We start from the raw sequence: 25,797 nt of genomic DNA on the forward strand, positions 1-25,797 counted from the left end.
CTCTGGCAGTGTAAGAGTGAAACGATAGTGATTCACAGCCAGAATTTAACCAAACGTAAAAACATATAGCTACAACTGAATTTGAATGCGTAGGTTCCAAAGCAAAATCCCACATACTTTTAAAATGGAGGAATTGTGGAATAATTCCCGTCTGATTACACTAACTTCTCAAGGTCCTATATATGATATGCAGGTCTGTACAAAAGAGACATGTGCCACAAGACCTGTTGCAAACTTCAACAATCTACCTTACCCCAGAGAGTTTGACGGATGGAATGTGGACAAAATCTTCAGGGATGCTTCAGGCATTCAGCAGGCAATGTCTTCAGGAAATTTTAAGGGATTAGTGAAAAGTGAATCCCACTTTGTTTACAACAGAAGCCTTGCAACTGTAAAGATAATACCTACAGCATTTTCCATATTTTCCTTACTTTCATCCCTGAACTCATTTACATGTCCATCTGGTTCTATTTCTTCATCTGTTCCATTCGAAACTGTCATCAATATAAGGATACTTTATTGAGGAATTTAGGGAAAATACCCTGTGTGTGATGTTAAGTGAATTATATTGATAACAGTCACAAGCATTAAGAGATGGTAATCACATGCAATTTACAGAAGCTGGAAGAAATCTGCTAAGTTGTACTGATGACAACATTGACAGAGGCATGACATTCGTAACACTTTCTAAACAGCTGTTAGCATTTCGTGAATGCATGCAGTGCTGTTGTATTGCAGAATATAGGCAGAGAGTAAAGAGAGCAGCCCCAGAAGTAAGGGCCATGAATATATGATCAAGGGAGGATGAGGATTATTTACATGACTGCTTTCAATTAGTGGATGAGGCCATCTTCAAGGAAGCATCTTCAGATAACCTGGTGGATGATAAATTGTTCAATTTTGCTATGGAAAGGAGACATGAATTTTCCAGGGATTATCCAGGCGAGAAGCAGGCCATATCTTCAGAAAATTTCTGGGGATTTAGAATTTGCAGGCCACTGTCTATGAACCACAATTAATTCCCACTCCAACTGCTTGAGGAGTTGTGCAATGGCAAGAAAAAGGAACAGACAAAATAAATGCATTATTTTTTTGTTTTTTTTCCTAAAATTTGTGCCTTAACTTACCTGCATCGTTGGATTGTGCTTCCGTGGGGTCTGCATTTGTGTCTGAAATCAAAGAAACGATATGTGTGAGACCTGGGATATAGTGTCCATGGACAGTGACGGACATCCATGGTGTGCAATGCTCCCAAATAACATGTAATTTCAGGGCTGGTAGGAAAGTTGAATATTTAAGCAATCTTCTGGTTGTGCTGCTTAATGAATAATGGTGACAGTATTCCCAGAATTAACTAGAAGATAATTGTGTGTAATCTACAGAAACTGCAATGCAAGCAAAGAATCATGAAACTTTCAACAATTCTCTGGGTATCTCAAGAAATATAACAGCTTCATTGTCTTCTGAATTTTGATCGGTCAGCTTCTCCCCTTCCTTTTCATGTTCATCAGGCTTTCCTGGGGTGACCTCTGAATCGAAATAAAGTAAACTTATTTGTCTCTATCAGCTCTGGCAGAGTAAGAGTGAAACGATATTGATTCATAGCCAGAATTTAACCAAACGTAAAAACATATAGCTACAACTGAATTTGAATGCGTAGGTTCCAAAGCAAAATCCCACATACTTTTAAAATGGAGGAATTGTGGAATAATTCCCGTCTGATTACACTAACTTCTCAAGGTCCTATCTATGATATGCAGGTCTGTACAAAAGAGACATGTGCCACAAGACCTGTTGCAAACTTCAACAATCTACCTTACCCCAGAGAGTTTGACGGATGGAATGTAGACAAAATCTTCAGGGATGCTTCAGGCATTCAGCAGGCAATGTCTTCAGGAAATTTTAAGGGATTAGTGAAAAGTGAATCCCACTTTGTTTACAACAGAAGCCTTGCAACTGTAAAGATAATACCTACAGCATTTTCCATATTTTCCTTACTTTCATCCCTGAACTCATTTACATGTCCATCTGGTTCTATTTCTTCATCTGTTCCATTCGAAACAGTCATCAATATAAGGATACTTTATTGAGGAATTTAGGGAAAATACCCTGTGTGTGATGTTAAGTGAATTATATTGATAACAGTCACAAGAATTAAGAGATGGTAATCACATGCAATTTACAGAAGCTGGAAGAAATCTGCTAAGTTGTACGGATGACAACATTGACAGATGTATGACATTTTTAACACTTTCTGAACAGTTGTTTGCATTTCGTGAATGCATGCATTGCTGTTGTAATGCAGAATATAGGCAGAGAGTAAAGAGAGCAGCCCCAGTAGTAAGGGCCATGAATATATGATCAAGGGAGGATGAGGATTATTTACATGACTGCTTTCAATTAGTGGATGAGGCCATCTTCAAGGAAGCATCTTCAGATAACCTGGTGGATGATAAATTGTTCAATTTTGCTATGGAAAGGAGACATGAATTTTCCAGGGATTATCCAGGCGAGAAGCAGGCCATACCTTCAGAAAATTTCTGGGGATTTAGAATTTGCAGGCCACTGTCTATGAACCACAATTAATTCCCACTCCAACTGCTTTAGGAGTTGTGCAATGGCAAGAAAAAGGAACAGACAAAATAAATGCATTATTTTTTTGTTTTTTTCCTAAAATTTGTGCCTTAACTTACCTGCATCTTTGGATTGTTCTGTCTTGGGTTCTGCATTTGGCTCTGAAATCAAAGAAACAATATGTGTGAGACCTGGGATATAGTGTCCATGGACTGTGACGGACATCCATGATGTGCAATGCTCCCAAATAACATGTACTTTCAGGGCTGGTAGGAAAGTTGAATATTTAAGCAATCTTCTGGTTGTGCTGCTTAATGAATAATGGTGACAGTATTCCCAGAATTAACTAGAAGATAATTGTGTGTAATCTACAGAAACTGCAATGCAAGCAAAGAATCATGAAACTTTCAACAATTCTCTGGGTATCTCAACAAATATAACAGCTTCATTTTCTTCTGAATTTTGATCGGTCAGCTTCTCCCCTTCCTTTTCATGTTCATCAGGCTTTCCTGGGGTGACCTCTGAATCGAAATAAAGTAAACTTATTTGTCTCTATCAGCTCTGGCAGTGTAAGAGTGAAACGATAGTGATTCATAGCCAGAATTTAACCAAACGTAAAAACATATAGCAACAACTGAATTTGAATGCGTAGGTTCCAAAGCAAAATCCCACATACTTTTAAAATGGAGGAATTGTGGAATAATTCCCGTCTGATTACACTAACTTCTCAAGGTCCTATCTATGATATGCAGGTCTGTACAAAAGAGACATGTGCCACAAGACCTGTTGCAAACTTCAACAATCTACCTTACCCCAGAGAGTTTGACGGATGGAATGTAGACAAAATCTTCAGGGATGCTTCAGGCATTCAGCAGGCAATGTCTTCAGGAAATTTTAAGGGATTAGTGAAAAGTGAATCCCACTTTGTTTACAACAGAAGCCTTGCAACTGTAAAGATAATACCTACAGCATTTTCCATATTTTCCTTACTTTCATCCCTGAACTCATTTACATGTCCATCTGGTTCTATTTCTTCATCTGTTCCATTCGAAACTGTCATCAATATAAGGATACTTTATTGAGGAATTTAGGGAAAATACCCTGTGTGTGATGTTAAGTGAATTATATTGATAACAGTCACAAGAATTAAGAGATGGTAATCACATGCAATTTACAGAAGCTGGAAGAAATCTGCTAAGTTGTACTGATGACAACATTGACAGAGGCATGACATTCGTAACACTTTCTAAACAGCTGTTAGCATTTCGTGAATGCATGCAGTGCTGTTGTATTGCAGAATATAGGCAGAGAGTAAAGAGAGCAGCCCCAGTAGTAAGGGCCATGAATATATGATCAAGGGAGGATGAGGATTATTTACATGACTGCTTTCAATTAGTGGATGAGGCCATCTTCAAGGAAGCATCTTCAGATAACCTGGTGGATGATAAATTGTTCAATTTTGCTATGGAAAGGAGACATGAATTTTCCAGGGATTATCCAGGCGAGAAGCAGGCCATACCTTCAGAAAATTTCTGGGGATTTAGAATTTGCAGGCCACTGTCTATGAACCACAATTAATTCCCACTCCAACTGCTTTAGGAGTTGTGCAATGGCAAGAAAAAGGAACAGACAAAATAAATGCATTATTTTTTTGTTTTTTTCCTAAAATTTGTGCCTTAACTTACCTGCATCTTTGGATTGTTCTGTCTTGGGTTCTGCATTTGGCTCTGAAATCAAAGAAACAATATGTGTGAGACCTGGGATATAGTGTCCATGGACTGTGACGGACATCCATGATGTGCAATGCTCCCAAATAACATGTAATTTCAGGGCTGGTAGGAAAGTTGAATATTTAAGCAATCTTCTGGTTGTGCTGCTTAATGAATAATGGTGACAGTATTCCCAGAATTAACTAGAAGATAATTGTGTGTAATCTACAGAAACTGCAATGCAAGCAAAGAATCATGAAACTTTCAACAATTCTCTGGGTATCTCAAGAAATATAACAGCTTCATTTTCTTCTGAATTTTGATCGGTCAGCTTCTCCCCTTCCTTTTCATGTTCATCAGGCTTTCCTGGGGTGACCTCTGAATCGAAATAAAGTAAACTTATTTGTCTCTATCAGCTCTGGCAGTGTAAGAGTGAAACTATAGTGATTCATAGCCAGAATTTAACCAAACGTAAAAACATATAGCAACAACTGAATTTGAATGCGTAGGTTCCAAAGCAAAATCCCACATACTTTTAAAATGGAGGAATTGTGGAATAATTCCCGTCCGATTACACTAACTTCTCAAGGTCCTATCTATGATATGCAGGTCTGTACAAAAGAGAAATGCGCCACAAGACCTGTTGCAAAGTTCAACAATCTACCTTACCCCAGAGAGTTTGACGGATGGAATGTAGACAATATCTTCATGGATGTTTCAGGCATTCAGCAGGCAATGTCTTCAGGAAATTTTAAGGGATTAGTGAAAAGTGAATCCCACTTTGTTTACAACAGAAGCCTTGCAACTGTAAATATAATACCTACAGCATTTTCCATATTTTCCTTACTTTCATCCCTGAACTCATTTACATGTCCATCTGGTTCTATTTCTTCATCTGTTCCATTCGAAACTGTCATCAATATAAGGATACTTTATTGAGGAATTTAGGGAAAATACCCTGTGTGTGATGTTAAGTGAATTATATTGATAACAGTCACAAGAATTAAGAGATGGTAATCACATGCAATTTACAGAAGCTGGAAGAAATCTGCTAAGTCGTACTGATGACAACATTGACAGAGGCATGACATTCGTAACACTTTCTAAACAGCTGTTAGCATTTCGTGAATGCATGCAGTGCTGTTGTATTGCAGAATATAGGCAGAGAGTAAAGAGAGCAGCCCCAGCAGTAAGGGCCATGAATATATGATCAAGGGAGGATGAGGATTATTTACATGACTGCTTTCAATTAGTGGATGAGGCCATCTTCAAGGAAGCATCTTCAGATAACCTGGTGGATGATAAATTGTTCAATTTTGCTATGGAAAGGAGACATGAATTTTCCAGGGATTATCCAGGCGAGAAGCAGGCCATATCTTCAGAAAATTTCTGGGGATTTAGAATTTGCAGGCCACTGTCTATGAACCACAATTAATTCCCACTCCAACTGCTTGAGGAGTTGTGCAATGGCAAGAAAAAGGAACAGACAAAATAAATGCATTATTTTTTTGTTTTTTTCCTAAAATTTGTGCCTCAACTTACCTGCATCGTTGGATTGTGCTTCCGTGGGGTCTGCATTTGTGTCTGAAATCAAAGAAACGATATGTGTGAGACCTGGGATATAGTGTCCATGGACTGTGACGGACATCCATGATGTGCAATGCTCCCAAATAACATGTACTTTCAGGGCTGGTAGGAAAGTTGAATATTTAAGCAATCTTCTGGTTGTGCTGCTTAATGAATAATGGTGACAGTATTCCCAGAATTAACTAGAAGATAATTGTGTGTAATCTACAGAAAATGCAATGCAAGCAAAGAATCATGAAACTTTCAACAATTCTCTGGGTATCTCAACAAATATAACAGCTTCATTTTCTTCTGAATTTTGATCGGTCAGCTTCTCCCCTTCCTTTTCATGTTCATCAGGCTTTCCTGGGGTGACCTCTGAATCGAAATAAAGTAAACTTATTTGTCTCTATCAGCTCTGGCAGTGTAAGAGTGAAACGATAGTGATTCATAGCCAGAATTTAACCAAACGTAAAAACATATAGCAACAACTGAATTTGAATGCGTAGGTTCCAAAGCAAAATCCCACATACTTTTAAAATGGAGGAATTGTGGAATAATTCCCGTCTGATTACACTAACTTCTCAAGGTCCTATCTATGATATGCAGGTCTGTACAAAAGAGACATGTGCCACAAGACCTGTTGCAAACTTCAACAATCTACCTTACCCCAGAGAGTTTGACGGATGGAATGTAGACAAAATCTTCAGGGATGCTTCAGGCATTCAGCAGGCAATGTCTTCAGGAAATTTTAAGGGATTAGTGAAAAGTGAATCCCACTTTGTTTACAACAGAAGCCTTGCAACTGTAAAGATAATACCTACAGCATTTTCCATATTTTCCTTACTTTCATCCCTGAACTCATTTACATGTCCATCTGGTTCTATTTCTTCATCTGTTCCATTCGAAACTGTCATCAATATAAGGATACTTTATTGAGGAATTTAGGGAAAATACCCTGTGTGTGATGTTAAGTGAATTATATTGATAACAGTCACAAGAATTAAGAGATGGTAATCACATGCAATTTACAGAAGCTGGAAGAAATCTGCTAAGTTGTACTGATGACAACATTGACAGAGGCATGACATTCGTAACACTTTCTAAACAGCTGTTAGCATTTCGTGAATGCATGCAGTGCTGTTGTATTGCAGAATATAGGCAGAGAGTAAAGAGAGCAGCCCCAGTAGTAAGGGCCATGAATATATGATCAAGGGAGGATGAGGATTATTTACATGACTGCTTTCAATTAGTGGATGAGGCCATCTTCAAGGAAGCATCTTCAGATAACCTGGTGGATGATAAATTGTTCAATTTTGCTATGGAAAGGAGACATGAATTTTCCAGGGATTATCCAGGCGAGAAGCAGGCCATATCTTCAGAAAATTTCTGGGGATTTAGAATTTGCAGGCCACTGTCTATGAACCACAATTAATTCCCACTCCAACTGCTTTAGGAGTTGTGCAATGGCAAGAAAAAGGAACAGACAAAATAAATGCATTATTTTTTTGTTTTTTTCCTAAAATTTGTGCCTTAACTTACCTGCATCTTTGGATTGTTCTGTCTTGGGTTCTGCATTTGGCTCTGAAATCAAAGAAACAATATGTGTGAGACCTGGGATATAGTGTCCATGGACTGTGACGGAAATCCATGATGTGCAATGCTCCCAAATAACATGTAATTTCAGGGCTGGTAGGAAAGTTGAATATTTAAGCAATCTTCTGGTTGTGCTGCTTAATGAATAATGGTGACAGTATTCCCAGAATTAACTAGCAGATAATTGTGTGTAATCTACAGAAACTGCAATGCAAGCAAAGAATCATGAAACTTTCAACAATTCTCTGGGTATCTCAAGAAATATAACAGCTTCATTTTCTTCTGAATTTTGATCGGTCAGCTTCTCCCCTTCCTTTTCATGTTCATCAGGCTTTCCTGGGGTGACCTCTGAATCGAAATAAAGTAAACTTATTTGTCTCTATCAGCTCTGGCAGTGTAAGAGTGAAACTATAGTGATTCATAGCCAGAATTTAACCAAACGTAAAAACATATAGCAACAACTGAATTTGAATGCGTAGGTTCCAAAGCAAAATCCCACATACTTTTAAAATGGAGGAATTGTGGAATAATTCCCGTCCGATTACACTAACTTCTCAAGGTCCTATCTATGATATGCAGGTCTGTACAAAAGAGAAATGCGCCACAAGACCTGTTGCAAACTTCAACAATCTACCTTACCCCAGAGAGTTTGACGGATGGAATGTAGACAATATCTTCATGGATGTTTCAGGCATTCAGCAGGCAATGTCTTCAGGAAATTTTAAGGGATTAGTGAAAAGTGAATCCCACTTTGTTTACAACAGAAGCCTTGCAACTGTAAATATAATACCTACAGCATTTTCCATATTTTCCTTACTTTCATCCCTGAACTCATTTACATGTCCATCTGGTTCTATTTCTTCATCTGTTCCATTCGAAACTGTCATCAATATAAGGATACTTTATTGAGGAATTTAGGGAAAATACCCTGTGTGTGATGTTAAGTGAATTATATTGATAACAGTCACAAGAATTAAGAGATGGTAATCACATGCAATTTACAGAAGCTGGAAGAAATCTGCTAAGTTGTACTGATGACAACATTGACAGAGGCATGACATTCGTAACACTTTCTAAACAGCTGTTAGCATTTCGTGAATGCATGCAGTGCTGTTGTATTGCAGAATATAGGCAGAGAGTAAAGAGAGCAGCCCCAGTAGTAAGGGCCATGAATATATGATCAAGGGAGGATGAGGATTATTTACATGACTGCTTTCAATTAGTGGATGAGGCCATCTTCAAGGAAGATCTCTATCAGCTCTGGCAGTGTAAGAGTGAAACGATAGTGATTCATAGCCAGAATTTAACCAAACGTAAAAACATATAGCAACAACTGAATTTGAATGCGTAGGTTCCAAAGCAAAATCCCACATACTTTTAAAATGGAGGAATTGTGGAATAATTCCCGTCTGATTACACTAACTTCTCAAGGTCCTATCAATGATATGCAGGTCTGTACAAAAGAGACATGTGCCACAAGACCTGTTGCAAACTTCAACAATCTACCTTACCCCAGAGAGTTTGACGGATGGAATGTAGACAAAATCTTCAGGGATGCTTCAGGCATTCAGCAGGCAATGTCTTCAGGAAATTTTAAGGGATTAGTGAAAAGTGAATCCCACTTTGTTTACAACAGAAGCCTTGCAACTGTAAAGATAATACCTACAGCATTTTCCATATTTTCCATACTTTCATCCCTGAACTCATTTACATGTCCATCTGGTTCTATTTCTTCATCTGTTCCATTCGAAACTGTCATCAATATAAGGATACTTTATTGAGGAATTTAGGGAAAATACCCTGTGTGTGATGTTAAGTGAATTATATTGATAACAGTCACAAGAATTAAGAGATGGTAATCACATGCAATTTACAGAAGCTGGAAGAAATCTGCTAAGTTGTACTGATGACAACATTGACAGAGGCATGACATTCGTAACACTTACTAAACAGCTGTTAGCATTTCGTGAATGCATGCAGTGCTGTTGTATTGCAGAATATAGGCAGAGAGTAAAGAGAGCAGCCCCAGTAGTAAGGGCCATGAATATATGATCAAGGGAGGATGAGGATTATTTACATGACTGCTTTCAATTAGTGGATGAGGCCATCTTCAAGGAAGCATCTTCAGATAACCTGGTGGATGATAAATTGTTCAATTTTGCTATGGAAAGGAGACATGAAATTTCCAGGGATTATCCAGGCGAGAATCAGGCCTTATCTTCAGAAAATTTCTGGGGATTTAGAATTTGCAGGCCACTGTCTATGAACCACAATTAATTCCCACTCCAACTGCTTTAGGAGTTGTGCAATGGCAAGAAAAAGGAACAGACAAAATAAATGCATTATTTTTTTGTTTTTTTCCTAAAATTTGTGCCTTAACTTACCTGCATCTTTGGATTGTTCTGTCTTGGGTTCTGCATTTGGCTCTGAAATCAAAGAAACAATATGTGTGAGACCTGGGATATAGTGTCCATGGACTGTGACGGACATCCATGGTGTGCAATGCTCCCAAATAACAAGTACTTTCAGGGCTGGTAGGAAAGTTGAATATTTAAGCAATCTTCTGGTTGTGCTGCTTAATGAATAATGGTGACAGTATTCCCAGAATTAACTAGAAGATAATTGTGTGTAATCTACAGAAACTGCAATGCAAGCAAAGAATCATGAAACTTTCAACAATTCTCTGGGTATCTCAACAAATATAACAGCTTCATTTTCTTCTGAATTTTGATCGGTCAGCTTCTCCCCTTCCTTTTCATGTTCATCAGGCTTTCCTGGGGTGACCTCTGAATCGAAATAAAGTAAACTTATTTGTCTCTATCAGCTCTGGCAGTGTAAGAGTGAAACGATAGTGATTCACAGCCAGAATTTAACCAAACGTAAAAACATATAGCTACAACTGAATTTGAATGCGTAGGTTCCAAAGCAAAATCCCACATACTTTTAAAATGGAGGAATTGTGGAATAATTCCCGTCTGATTACAGTAACTTCTCAAGGTCCTATATATGATATGCAGGTCTGTACAAAAGAGACATGTGCCACAAGACCTGTTGCAAACTTCAACAATCTACCTTACCCCAGAGAGTTTGACGGATGGAATGTGGACAAAATCTTCAGGGATGCTTCAGGCATTCAGCAGGCAATGTCTTCAGGAAATTTTAAGGGATTAGTGAAAAGTGAATCCCACTTTGTTTACAACAGAAGCCTTGCAACTGTAAAGATAATACCTACAGCATTTTCCATATTTTCCTTACTTTCATCCCTGAACTCATTTACATGTCCATCTGGTTCTATTTCTTCATCTGTTCCATTCGAAACTGTCATCAATATAAGGATACTTTATTGAGGAATTTAGGGAAAATACCCTGTGTGTGATGTTAAGTGAATTATATTAATAACAGTCACAAGAATTAAGAGATGGTAATCACATGCAATTTACAGAAGCTGGAAGAAATCTGCTAAGTTGTACTGATGACAACATTGACAGAGGCATGACATTCGTAACACTTTCTAAACAGCTGTTAGCATTTCGTGAATGCATGCAGTGCTGTTGTATTGCAGAATATAGGCAGAGAGTAAAGAGAGCAGCCCCAGTAGTAAGGGCCATGAATATATGATCAAGGGAGGATGAGGATTATTTACATGACTGCTTTCAATTAGTGGATGAGGCCATCTTCAAGGAAGCATCTTCAGATAACCTGGTGGATGATAAATTGTTCAATTTTGCTATGGAAAGGAGACATGAATTTTCCAGGGATTATCCAGGCGAGAAGCAGGCCATATCTTCAGAAAATTTCTGGGGATTTAGAATTTGCAGGCCACTGTCTATGAACCACAATTAATTCCCACTCCAACTGCTTTAGGAGTTGTGCAATGGCAAGAAAAAGGAACAGACAAAATAAATGCATTATTTTTTTGTTTTTTTCCTAAAATTTGTGCCTTAACTTACCTGCATCTTTGGATTGTTCTGTCTTGGGTTCTGCATTTGGCTCTGAAATCAAAGAAACAATATGTGTGAGACCTGGGATATAGTGTCCATGGACTGTGACGGACATCCATGATGTGCAATGCTCCCAAATAACATGTACTTTCAGGGCTGGTAGGAAAGTTGAATATTTAAGCAATCTTCTGGTTGTGCTGCTTAATGAATAATGGTGACAGTATTCCCAGAATTAACTAGAAGATAATTGTTTGTAATCTACAGAAACTGCAATGCAAGCAAAGAATCATGAAACTTTCAACAATTCTCTGGGTATCTCAACAAATATAACAGCTTCATTTTCTTCTGAATTTTGATCGGTCAGCTTCTCCCCTTCCTTTTCATGTTCATCAGGCTTTCCTGGGGTGACCTCTGAATCGAAATAAAGTAAACCTATTTGTCTCTATCAGCTCTGGCAGTGTAAGAGTGAAACGATAGTGATTCATAGCCAGAATTTAACTAAACGTAAAAACATATAGCAACAACTGAATTTGAATGCGTAGGTTCCAAAGCAAAATCCCACATACCTTTAAAATGGAGGAATTGTGGAATAATTCCCGTCTGATTACACTAACTTCTCAAGGTCCTATCTATGATATGCAGGTCTGTACAAAAGAGACATGTGCCACAAGACCTGTTGCAAACTTCAACAATCTACCTTACCCCAGAGAGTTTGACGGATGGAATGTAGACAAAATCTTCAGGGATGCTTCAGGCATTCAGCAGGCAATGTCTTCAGGAAATTTTAAGGGATTAGTGAAAAGTGAATCCCACTTTGTTTACAACAGAAGCCTTGCAACTGTAAAGATAATACCTACAGCATTTTCCATATTTTCCTTACTTTCATCCCTGAACTCATTTACATGTCCATCTGGTTCTATTTCTTCATCTTTTCCATTCGAAACTGTCATCAATATAAGGATACTTTATTGAGGAATTTAGGGAAAATACCCTGTGTGTGATGTTAAGTGAATTATATTGATAACAGTCACAAGAATTAAGAGATGGTAATCACATGCAATTTACAGAAGCTGGAAGAAATCTGCTAAGTTGTACTGATGACAACATTGACAGAGGCATGACATTCGTAACACTTTCTAAACAGCTGTTAGCATTTCGTGAATGCATGCAGTGCTGTTGTATTGCAGAATATAGGCAGAGAGTAAAGAGAGCAGCCCCAGTAGTAAGGGCCATGAATATATGATCAAGGGAGGATGAGGATTATTTACATGACTGCTTTCAATTAGTGGATGAGGCCATCTTCAAGGAAGCATCTTCAGATAACCTGGTGGATGATAAATTGTTCAATTTTGCTATGGAAAGGAGACATGAATTTTCCAGGGATTATCCAGGCGAGAAGCAGGCCATATCTTCAGAAAATTTCTGGGGATTTAGAATTTGCAGGCCACTGTCTATGAACCACAATTAATTCCCACTCCAACTGCTTTAGGAGTTGTGCAATGGCAAGAAAAAGGAACAGACAAAATAAATGCATTATTTTTTTGTTTTTTTCCTAAAATTTGTGCCTTAACTTACCTGCATCTTTGGATTGTTCTGTCTTGGGTTCTGCATTTGGCTCTGAAATCAAAGAAACAATATGTGTGAAACCTGGGATATAGTGTCCATGGACTGTGATGGACATCCATGATGTGCAATGCTCCCAAATAACATGTAATTTCAGGGCTGGTAGGAAAGTTGAATATTTAAGCAATCTTCTGGTTGTGCTGCTTAATGAATAATGGTGACAGTATTCCCAGAATTAACTAGAAGATAATTGTGTGTAATCTACAGAAACTGCAATGCAAGCAAAGAATCATGAAACTTTCAACAATTCTCTGGGTATCTCAAGAAATATAACAGCTTCATTTTCTTCTGAATTTTGATCGGTCAGCTTCTCCCCTTCCTTTTCATGTTCATCAGGCTTTCCTGGGGTGACCTCTGAATCGAAATAAAGTAAACTTATTTGTCTCTATCAGCTCTGGCAGTGTAAGAGTGAAACTATAGTGATTCATAGCCAGAATTTAACCAAACGTAAAAACATATAGCAACAACTGAATTTGAATGCGTAGGTTCCAAAGCAAAATCCCACATACTTTTAAAATGGAGGAATTGTGGAATAATTCCCGTCCGATTACACTAACTTCTCAAGGTCCTATCTATGATATGCAGGTCTGTACAAAAGAGAAATGCGCCACAAGACCTGTTGCAAAGTTCAACAATCTACCTTACCCCAGAGAGTTTGACGGATGGAATGTAGACAATATCTTCATGGATATTTCAGGCATTCAGCAGGCAATGTCTTCAGGAAATTTTAAGGGATTAGTGAAAAGTGAATCCCACTTTGTTTACAACAGAAGCCTTGCAACTGTAAATATAATACCTACAGCATTTTCCATATTTTCCTTACTTTCATCCCTGAACTCATTTACATGTCCATCTGGTTCTATTTCTTCATCTGTTCCATTCGAAACTGTCATCAATATAAGGATACTTTATTGATGAATTTAGGGAAAATACCCTGTGTGTGATGTTAAGTGAATTATATTGATAACAGTCACAAGAATTAAGAGATGGTAATCACATGCAATTTACAGAAGCTGGAAGAAATCTGCTAAGTTGTACTGATGACAACATTGACAGAGGCATGACATTCGTAACACTTTCTAAACAGCTGTTAGCATTTCGTGAATGCATGCAGTGCTGTTGTATTGCAGAATATAGGCAGAGAGTAAAGAGAGCAGCCCCAGCAGTAAGGGCCATGAATATATGATCAAGGGAGGATGAGGATTATTTACATGACTGCTTTCAATTAGTGGATGAGGCCATCTTCAAGGAAGCATCTTCAGATAACCTGGTGGATGATAAATTGTTCAATTTTGCTATGGAAAGGAGACATGAATTTTCCAGGGATTATCCAGGCGAGAAGCAGGCCATATCTTCAGAAAATTTCTGGGGATTTAGAATTTGCAGGCCACTGTCTATGAACCACAATTAATTCCCACTCCAACTGCTTGAGGAGTTGTGCAATGGCAAGAAAAAGGAACAGACAAAATAAATGCATTATTTTTTTGTTTTTTTCCTAAAATTTGTGCCTTAACTTACCTGCATCGTTGGATTGTGCTTCCGTGGGGACTGCATTTGTGTCTGAAATCAAAGAAACGATATGTGTGAGACCTGGGATATAGTGTCCATGGACTGTGACGGACATCCATGATGTGCAATGCTCCCAAATAACATGTACTTTCAGGGCTGGTAGGAAAGTTGAATATTTAAGCAATCTTCTGGTTGTGCTGCTTAATGAATAATGGTGACAGTATTCCCAGAATTAACTAGAAGATAATTGTGTGTAATCTACAGAAACTGCAATGCAAGCAAAGAATCATGAAACTTTCAACAATTCTCTGGGTATCTCAACAAATATAACAGCTTCATTTTCTTCTGAATTTTGATCGGTCAGCTTCTCCCCTTCCTTTTCATGTTCATCAGGCTTTCCTGGGGTGACCTCTGAATCGAAATAAAGTAAACTTATTTGTCTCTATCAGCTCTGGCAGTGTAAGAGTGAAACGATAGTGATTCATAGCCAGAATTTAACCAAACGTAAAAACATATAGCAACAACTGAATTTGAATGCGTAGGTTCCAAAGCAAAATCCCACATACTTTTAAAATGGAGGAATTGTGGAATAATTCCCGTCTGATTACACTAACTTCTCAAGGTCCTATCTATGATATGCAGGTCTGTACAAAAGAGACATGTGCCACAAGACCTGTTGCAAACTTCAACAATCTACCTTACCCCAGAGAGTTTGACGGATGGAATGTAGACAAAATCTTCAGGGATGCTTCAGGCATTCAGCAGGCAATGTCTTCAGGAAATTTTAAGGGATTAGTGAAAAGTGAATCCCACTTTGTTTACAACAGAAGCCTTGCAACTGTAAAGATAATACCTACAGCATTTTCCATATTTTCCTTACTTTCATCCCTGAACTCATTTACATGTCCATCTGGTTCTATTTCTTCATCTGTTCCATTCGAAACTGTCATCAATATAAGGATACTTTATTGAGGAATTTAGGGAAAATACCCTGTGTGTGATGTTAAGTGAATTATATTGATAACAGTCACAAGAATTAAGAGATGGTAATCACATGCAATTTACAGAAGCTGGAAGAAATCTGCTAAGTTGTACTGATGACAACATTGACAGAGGCATGACATTCGTAACACTTTCTAAACAGCTGTTAGCATTTCGTGAATGCATGCAGTGCTGTTGTATTGCAGAATATAGGCAGAGAGTAAAGAGAGCAGCACCAGTAGTAAGGGCCATGAATATATGATCAAGGGAGGATGAGGATTATTTACATGACTGCTTTCAGTTAGTGGATGAGGCCATCTTCAAGGAAGCATCTTCAGATAACCTGGTGGATGATAAATTGTTCAATTTTGCTATGGAAAGGAGACATGAATTTTCCAGGGATTATCCAGGCGAGAAGCAGGCCATACCTTCAGAAAATTTCTGGGGATTTAGAATTTGCAGGCCACTGTCTATGAACCACAATTAATTCCCACTCCAACTGCTTTAGGAGTTGTGCAATGGCAAGAAAAAGGAACAGACAAAATAAATGCATTATTTTTTTGTTTTTTTCCTAAAATTTGTGCCTTAACTTACCTGCATCTTTGGATTGTTCTGTCTTGGGTTCTGCATTTGGCTCTGAAATCAAAGAAACAATATGTGTGAGACCTGGGATATAGTGTCCATGGACTGTGATGGACATCCATGATGTGCAATGCTCCCAAATAACATGTACTTTCAGGGCTGGTAGGAAAGTTGAATATTTAAGCAATCTTCTGGTTGTGCTGCTTAATGAATAATGGTGACAGTATTCCCAGAATTAACTAGAAGATAATTGTGTGTAATCTACAGAAACTGCAATGCAAGCAAAGAATCATGAAACTTTCAACAATTCTCTGGGTATCTCAAGAAATATAACAGCTTCATTTTCTTCTGAATTTTGATCGGTCAGCTTCTCCCCTTCCTTTTCATGTTCATCAGGCTTTCCTGGGGTGACCTCTGAATCGAAATAAAGTAAACTTATTTGTCTCTATCAGCTCTGGCAGTGTAAGAGTGAAACGATAGTGATTCATAGCCAGAATTTAACCAAACGTAAAAACATATAGCAACAACTGAATTTGAATGCGTAGGTTCCAAAGCAAAATCCCACATACTTTTAAAATGGAGGAATTGTGGAATAATTCCCGTCTGATTACACTAACTTCTCAAGGTCCTATCTATGATATGCAGGTCTGTACAAAAGAGACATGTGCCACAAGACCTGTTGCAAACTTCAACAATCTACCTTACCCCAGAGAGTTTGACGGATGGAATGTAGACAAAATCTTCAGGGATGCTTCAGGCATTCAGCAGGCAATGTCTTCAGGAAATTTTAAGGGATTAGTGAAAAGTGAATCCCACTTTGTTTACAACAGAAGCCTTGCAACTGTAAAGATAATACCTACAGCATTTTCCATATTTTCCTTACTTTCATCCCTGAACTCATTTACATGTCCATCTGGTTCTATTTCTTCATCTGTTCCATTCGAAACTGTCATCAATATAAGGATACTTTATTGAGGAATTTAGGGAAAATACCCTGTGTGTGATGTTAAGTGAATTATATTGATAACAGTCACAAGAATTAAGAGATGGTAATCACATGCAATTTACAGAAGCTGGAAGAAATCTGCTAAGTTGTACTGATGACAACATTGACAGAGGCATGACATTCGTAACACTTTCTAAACAGCTGTTAGCATTTCGTGAATGCATGCAGTGCTGTTGTATTGCAGAATATAGGCAGAGAGTAAAGAGAGCAGCACCAGTAGTAAGGGCCATGAATATATGATCAAGGGAGGATGAGGATTATTTACATGACTGCTTTCAATTAGTGGATGAGGCCATCTTCAAGGAAGCATCTTCAATTTTGCTATGGAAAGGAGACATGAATTTTCCAGGGATTATCCAGGCGAGAAGCAGGCCATATCTTCAGAAAATTTCTGGGGATTTAGAATTTGCAGGCTTTTAAAATAGCGAAATTGTGGTATAATTCCAATCTGATTACACCAATTTGTCATGGTCCTACTTATGATATGCAGGTCTGTACAAAAGAGTAACATTCCACAAGTCTTGTTGCAAATTTCAACAATCTATCTTGCCCCAGAGAGTTTGACAGATGGAATGTATACAGTATCTTCAGGAATTTAGGGAAATATACCCTGTGTGTGATAGTTAGAGAATTATGCTGATAATATTCACAAGAATTGGCAATCACAAGAGATGGCAATCACATGCAATTTACAGAAACTGGAAGAAAACCACTTATTTGTAACGATGACAACATTGACAGAGGCATGACATTTCTAACACTTTCTAACCAGCTGTATTTTTTTTTGTGAATTCATGCAGTGCTGTTGTATTGCAGAATATAAGCAGAGAGTAAAGAGTACAGCCCCAGTGGTAAGGGCCATGAATATATGATCAAGTGTGGAAGAGAAGCATTTACACAATTTTTTTCAATTGGTGGACTAGGCCATCTTCAAGGGTTCACCTTCAGTTATGGCTAGAAATAATTCCTGTCTGAGCAAGTACCTGGACCAACTGCTCTCCATTCTGCTTTGGAACACATAAGCAATGACACAACTTACAGGCTACTGGTTATCAATTACAGCATGGCATTCAACACCATCTTCACCTTAGTAGTAATCTTCAAGCTTCAAAACCTAGGTGTCTGTACCTCTCTCTGCAGCTATTTACTCAACTTCTTTATCTGAAGACCAAAGTCAGTGAGGATCGGTAATAACATCTCCTCCTTGCTGATAATCAACACCAGCATACCTCAAAGATGCATGGTTGGCCCACCATTTTAGTCTTTCTAAATACATCACCATGACTCTATTGTTATGAGTGCTGAACAGACCTTATGGAAATGGGGTGCAGAGTTAACCATTCCCACCCCCCATGAGAACTATGGACTATTACTTTTGCTATGCTGCTACTGACAGAGAGAGAGATGAAGCACAGAGGCAGGAACATATGCTACAGATGAGAGAGAGAGAGAGAGAGTTGATTTATGTATTATGGCTTCTTCACTGAATGTTTACCTTTCTCTACAAGGCCGTTACTTTACTCGTTAGCATTCCTGAGGAGACAGCAGGAGTGGCCTAATTTGATGGGCATGGTCATTTTGAGTTGATGGATGGCTGACACTCCGTCAGTGGGGATAAAAGACAGGTGTGGGGAAACACCCCACAGACACACCAGTGGACACTGACTGAGTGTTGTGCATCCACAGGAAGGTGGGGGCTTCGAGGACCGAATCAGGAGATCAGTCAACAAAGCTCACAGTGTGACGGCAGGCCGGTGAGGACTTGTGTGTGTGTCCACTCATGCCAGAGTGACAAGTCCACCACAGAAGAACGGTCTAGCTGAAGAACAGAGGGACCATAGCTGAATGACCACAATGGTACGACGGAATCAGAAAGCAACAGAAGGTTTGCTGGCTGCAGCTGCTCAATCTCCTGCTCACTCGCTCTCTCTCTCCAATGATTGCAACAACACCATAACTACCTCAGCATACATGAACTGAACTGAACTTCATATTCTCCAATGACAATTCATTTACCCCTTGACATTGATAGAGCTTGTTTATTATTGCTTATTATTATTCCTACACTTTTATGTTTACTGTTGCTAACCTGTTTTTTATGTATATTTGCATTTTTGATACTGTATTGTGTAGTTAATGAATAAACACCTTTAGTTTATGGTACCACCAGACTCCAATGGATTCTTCTATCTCTGCTGGACTGTAAACCCAATTACGGCGTACGTAACACTATCAACTCAGGCAATGTAAAATTGAAGCAATAATATTGATTCGTAACCACAGATGTACTAACAGTAAAATCATATGGCATCACCTGAACATGAATGAGTAGACACAGATCAAATGCCTTTGATAAATTTATCCATGACACCACTCTTGTTGGCAGAATTTGGAGGCATAAAGAAGGAAATAGATCAGCTGGTTGAGTGCTTCACAACAACAACCACGCACTTGACACCAAAAAGACCAAGGAATTGTGGTCTTCAGGAAGGGGAATTCTGGAGAACACACACCAATGTTCATCGAGGACTCAGCAGCGGAAAGGGTGAGCAGACTCAAGTTTGTGGACATCAACATCTCGGGGGACCATTCCTGAGCCCAACACACTGATGAAATGATGAAAAAAAAACATGCCAGTAGCTGTACTTCATTAGCAGTTTGAGGAGATTCAGCATGTCACCAAAGACTCTTACAAATTTCTATAGATGTCTAGTGGATAACATTCTGACTCATTTCACCGGAGCTTCATACAGAGGCTCCAATGCACAGAATTGCAAGAGGCTACAGAGAGTTACTACTAGCTCTATCATTGGCATAACCCTCCCCACCACTGAGGGCATCAAAAGGGCAGTATCCATCGCTAAGGACCCTCACCATCCAGGATATGCCTTTTTCTCATTGCTACCATTGAAGAGTTGGTACAGGAAACTGAAGACCCGCACTCAATAATTCAGGAGCACTTCTTCTCCTCTTCCATCAGATTTCTGATTGGTCCATGAACCTATGAACCATTGTTATTCCTTATTTTCTGCCCTACTGATTTGCTTCTGTATTTTACATTGTCTATCTCTCCACTGTACTGCTGCTGCAAAGCAAGAGTGTCATCATATGATTTAGTGATAATAAATCTGATTCTGATTTTGAATAGCAGAAGTGTGAACACTTCATAAAGAATGACTAACTATTCATTTTGACCCATTTGTCAGTGTTCTTGGTTATGTTTTAGAAGGTTTCTGTTTTTTGGCTCCACCTTCATATTTCAGCACTCAGTTGAGGTAGTATTTCAGTGGAATGTAGAGGGAGTACTACATTCCTAAGCAACTGTGTAATCAACCTTGCCCCATCTATTAGTTGATAGATCAATGGCATTTTTCCTTGTACAACAGAATGCTGTCTCGTGTGCCATATATTTAACAACCACAGAAACTATACATTAAAAGCATCATGAGGTACTTAGCTCTCTTATATAGAGTGTTTGGTTACTGCCTCAAAGAATAACTGGTACATCACTCTTCCAATACAAACTCATTCTGATGATACTGCATTTTTGAAAATTTAAAAGAACAACTGTTTTTCCTGGAAAGTTAAATGAAAAGCCAGAATAATAGACAGATTAGGCTGCCTCCATACAAAGCGAAGATAAATTACCCTTCAAATTTGAAAGTATTTCTGTGAGCAACAATGTGGACAATTTACCTGATGTAAATTGAAGTACTGTTGAAGTACAGACTTTCTCCCGAGAGCCCAGATGAATTTTAATGATTAACTCGGTCCCATTATCTATGGATATATCAGGCTGCACCTTAATACAGCAAGATATGCAAAGCCCCGTATCCTTTGTGCGTTCTAAATCTGGTGCGTCAGCAGTGAAGAATTTATCTTCCTCACATGAATGGCGTATATTTTTCAGAGGTTCAGTCACTTTTTGTGGTTCTGTTAACAATTCCCAGTGAAATAGTTGCTTATTCACTGTTTCTTCCTTTATTTTCCTCTTCAGGAATACAATAATTTCCATTGGAACTCTAGTGGGAATGGTAACTTTCCACTTCAGATCGATAGTTTTACCATCACAGACCACAAAGGGATTTGGTATATCACTAATTGTAGGAGCTGAGGAAAAAGCAAAAAAAAAAGATGTAATATTAACACAATATTTCATTTCTCTGACATAAGAGATTCTGCGGATGCTAGAAATCTTGAGCAGCCACACAAAATGCTGAGGAACTCAGCAAGCCAAGTAGCATCTATAGAGGTGAATAAATAGTCAACATATTGAGCCAAGAGGTATGTAGTGAAGCAAATATCATACATTTGTTTTTATGATGTACAATTGATATGAAGGCATTGAAACATTGACTGTTTATTTTTCTATATAGTCACTGCCTGACTTGTTGAGTTCTTCCATAATTTTGCATGTATTGCTCATTTCATTTCTTTCCTGTGCATTCATCCTTAAACACAATTTACAAAATAAGTTGATTATCACTTTGTGGGCTATACATTAAGCTCTCATCTGTTGTCTAACTTAACCGAAGATACATGTATGTGAACAAATTGAGATTGTTTTCTTACGTTGCCTCTTAGTACATCGATACCACACAGTGAAGAAAATGACATAAATTGGTTTTTATGATGTGGAATTGATTTGAAAGTATTGGAAACATCAACAGTTATAGACACTGCCTGACTTGCTGAGATCTCCAGGATTTTGTGTGTATTGCTCATTTCATTTCTTTCCTATGCAGTTAACTTTAAACACAACTTACAACATAATTTGATAAAAACTTTGTGAGCAGTACATTGTTCTCATCTGCTATTGTCTAACTTAACCCAAACTAAATGAACAGTAGGTGAACAAATTGAGATTGTTCTCTTAAGTTGCCTTTTCATCATCATCATCAGGTGCCATACCCAGTTTGAGCTTTGACTGCCATGGCCCACACACTCCTGTTTCGTGTCAAGTGGATCCACTCATTGTTAAACACGAGGAAATCTGCAGATGCTGGAAATTCAAGCAACACACACAAAATGCTGATGGAACGCAGCAGGTCAGGCAGCATCTATAGGAAGATGTACTGTCAACTCATTGGTATTCATTTCCAGTTCCCTGGCTGCTGTCTCCATCCTCATTTGTCCTTGTCTTCCTCTTGCTTTCTTCCCTTCAACCTTTCCCATAATTACCATGCATTCTAGCTCCTCTTTCCTAATCACATGTCCAATGGTCACGTTGCCTTTTCATGATCTCAGACATTATTTCTCTTTTTGTGCTTGCTCTGTTCATGACATCATCATTAGATATTCCATTTGTCCACGATATTCTTTGCATCCTCCTCAAAAACCACATCTCTGCTGCTTCAATTTATTTCCTCATGTTACTAGATATTGTCCAACATTGAGCTATATAACATAACTAGATAAAAGTAACATTTCAGTACTCTGAGGCGTGTTGTCAAGCCTAGTTTAGTGTTGGTCAGTATGCTCTTCATTCTCGTAAAGGTGTCTTTTGCCATCCCTATTCTTCTTTTGAAGTCCATGTCACACCTGCCATCTGATGTCACCCAGCTTCCTAAGTAGCAAAAGTTCTGTACTTGTTTGTCTTCCCCGTTATTCTCAGCCTGAAGATAGGATTCTCCTTCTTTTTGGATATCACCATACAATTTGTCTTTTTGCAATTGATAGATAGACCCATTTTTGCACGTTCTTCAACAACTATATGAATTAAGTTTTGTAGTCCTTCCTTCATACTTGCCATTAACACAGTGTCATCTGCATATCTGTAATTATTGATGTTTTCACCACCAACTTTGACTCCCAAGACGTCTCTTATTTTTTGTAATATTGTTTCACTGTACACATTAAATAAATCAGGGGGGAAAACAAACCCTTTTCTTAAACCTTTCTTGATTTTCGTAAACTGACTCACTTCTCCGTCTATTCTTACAATGGCAGTTTGTTCCCAGCACAGATTTCTAATTAGGCAGAGGTCTTTCGAATCTAGATCTAGAGTTTCCAGTAATATTTCAAATAACTTATTGTGTTTCACTTTATCAAATGCTTTTGTGTCGTTGATAAAACCAACAAATCTTTTTGCACTTTCTGAGAGTATCCTTAACATCAATATCGCATTTGTTGTACCTTTGTCTTTCACAAAACCACATTGTTCTTTACCTATTTCAGCTTGTATTTTACTTTTAGCTCTTGTCATCAAAATTCTTAGAAGCATCTTGGTGATATGACTTATTAAAATTAGGGTAATTCAAGACACTTATGGACCTGGAAAAGTCCAGGTGATAACGCCAGAAATCAAATTGACTTTATTGTTATAAACCAAAGACTTAGAAACTGAGTGACTCGATGCAAAACATATCCAAGTGTAGTCTGTAATAGTGACCATACCCCAGTAATATGTCATGTAAAAGTAAAACTGAAAAAACTAAAGAAGCAAAAACCCGAACAATCCCTTGACTACTCGTAATTAATTAAAAAAGAAAGCTTAAGACAAAAATTTACAATTGAAGTAAGGAATAGATTTCAAAGTCTAGAAATAATATCTGGTGAAGATGATAGCAATCATGTGGAAATGAAGTTTAACTCTCTAAAGGACGACTTGGTAGAATCAGCAAAGTCAGTGATTCCTAAAAAAAAAGAAAAAAATACTAAGAATAAATGGATGACAGATGAAATCAAAAATCTAATGGAAGAAAGGAGACAGAAGAAAGCAAATCCTATGGAATATAAGTCCTTAGATAAAAAAGTTAAAAGCTGATGTCAAAAAGCCAAAGAGGAATGGTTAAACTAGGAATGTGAGCAACTAGGAAGAATCCCTATTACTGATCCAAAAAGGTTACATCAACAAATCAAGAATATCACTGGTAAAAAGCTCCTCTGTTCTTCAGGTGGATGTTTGAAAGCAAAAGATGGTACCATTATCATGGAAAAAGATGTGATTATGAGCAGATGGACTGTGTATATTCAGGAATTGTTTGAAGATTATCGAGGTGAAAAACCAGAAATTAAGAAGAACATTGAAGGTCCAAGTATTTTACAATCTGAAGTTCATAATGCAATAACTAAGATGAAGAAAGGAAAGACAGGAGGTCCTGATGATTTAGTAATAGAACAAATAATTGCCCTTGAAGATTATGGAATTGAAAAACTTACTGATTTAACCAATGACATTTGTGAGACTAGAATAATACCAGAAGAGATGAAAAAATCAGTTTTTATCACTCTTCATAAGAAACCTGGAGCAATATAATGTGAATTTCATAGGACCATAAGTTTAGTGAGTCATATCACCAAGTTGCCTATTAGTACATTGATACCATACTGTTCAAGAATCTTCAGATGAATGATTTATAATGAGTAGATGGCAAGAGGACTTGTGAACAGCAAAATCAATTCTAGATTCATCAAATGTGAATCAAAGGCTTCATTATTTACACTTATGTTTGAATTTAATAATCAGAGGATATAAGAATGGCCAGATTTTTTAAAAAAAGATTTTTGAAGTAAACTTAGAAAATTTGGTTTCTTGAACAGAGTCTGTTGATGAACGTGAGTATTTAGCTAAAACCTGTTTAAATGACTATGAAATCACTCAGTGTGCACATGATTTTGTTTCACATTTTTGTTTTTAATCTAAAGTAATGTAGCTACCAGCTGAAATATTAAACTTCAGTCTTTAATTGAGATGACATTTGAAGGGACGTGGATTAAACATTCATCAACCATAAGAGAAACTGACCTGAAATCTCTGGTGTTCAACCCAGTCTCTAATTGTTTTGAAAATCCTGTTCCCCAGTTCAGTATTTCTATACAATGTATATAAAGTGCATACAAAATATATCACTATCTTGACATTAGAGGAGCTTTTTTTCTTAAGTTTGGGAATGTCTAAACTGTGTTTAAAACATTTATATAATTTTCTGCGTTCAGAATGTCCATTAAAAATCGACATTTTGCTTTTAATATAATCAGACATGTCAATCACTTACCGATTGAAAGTTGGGATTCTCGTCTTTTCAAAAGCGGTTGGCAGGTTTGATCTTCTGTTTGCATTATTTCACACTGACTGGTATTTGCAGATGCTAGTTTAAAAGATATTTAATTATATATATCTGAATCTAAGCTTTCTACGCAATATGTAAAATGTATCAACACTTAATTCAGAGTGCAGGTTTTGAATTTTCACGCTTTTCGCCATTGAGCTATTCTATATTTGTTGCAAATAACTACAAAATGTTCAGAGTAAATTTACTGTAATAGTTCATACTGTATATGTCATCATATACCACCTGGAGAGTTGTTTTTTTGCAGACGTTCAGAGTAGAGCGATGAAACCAGTAGAATCAATGAAGAAAGCTTTTCACAAACAAAACCTGACAAACAACCAATATGCAATAGAAGATGCACTGTATAAATAAAAAAATAAGTAAATAAATAATACTGAGATCATGAGTTACATAGTCATTCAAAGTGTCCATTGGTTGTGGAATCAACTCAGAGTTGGCATGAGTGAAATTATCTACCCTGGTTCAGGAGGATATTTAAAATTTTAATTATTTTAACATTTTAATTCTTTCCACATCTTGCTTTGATAATTACTTGAAATGTATATCTGCCTAGAGAATTTTTTTTCTTGATAGAGAGCCAAGTTTAAACTAAATGCTTTCTTTCAATATATCAAATTCTGTCCATATCTGAACTT

This window comes from Hypanus sabinus, chromosome 7, assembly GCF_030144855.1.
Source record: "Hypanus sabinus isolate sHypSab1 chromosome 7, sHypSab1.hap1, whole genome shotgun sequence".
Classification (NCBI taxonomy): domain Eukaryota; kingdom Metazoa; phylum Chordata; class Chondrichthyes; order Myliobatiformes; family Dasyatidae; genus Hypanus; species Hypanus sabinus.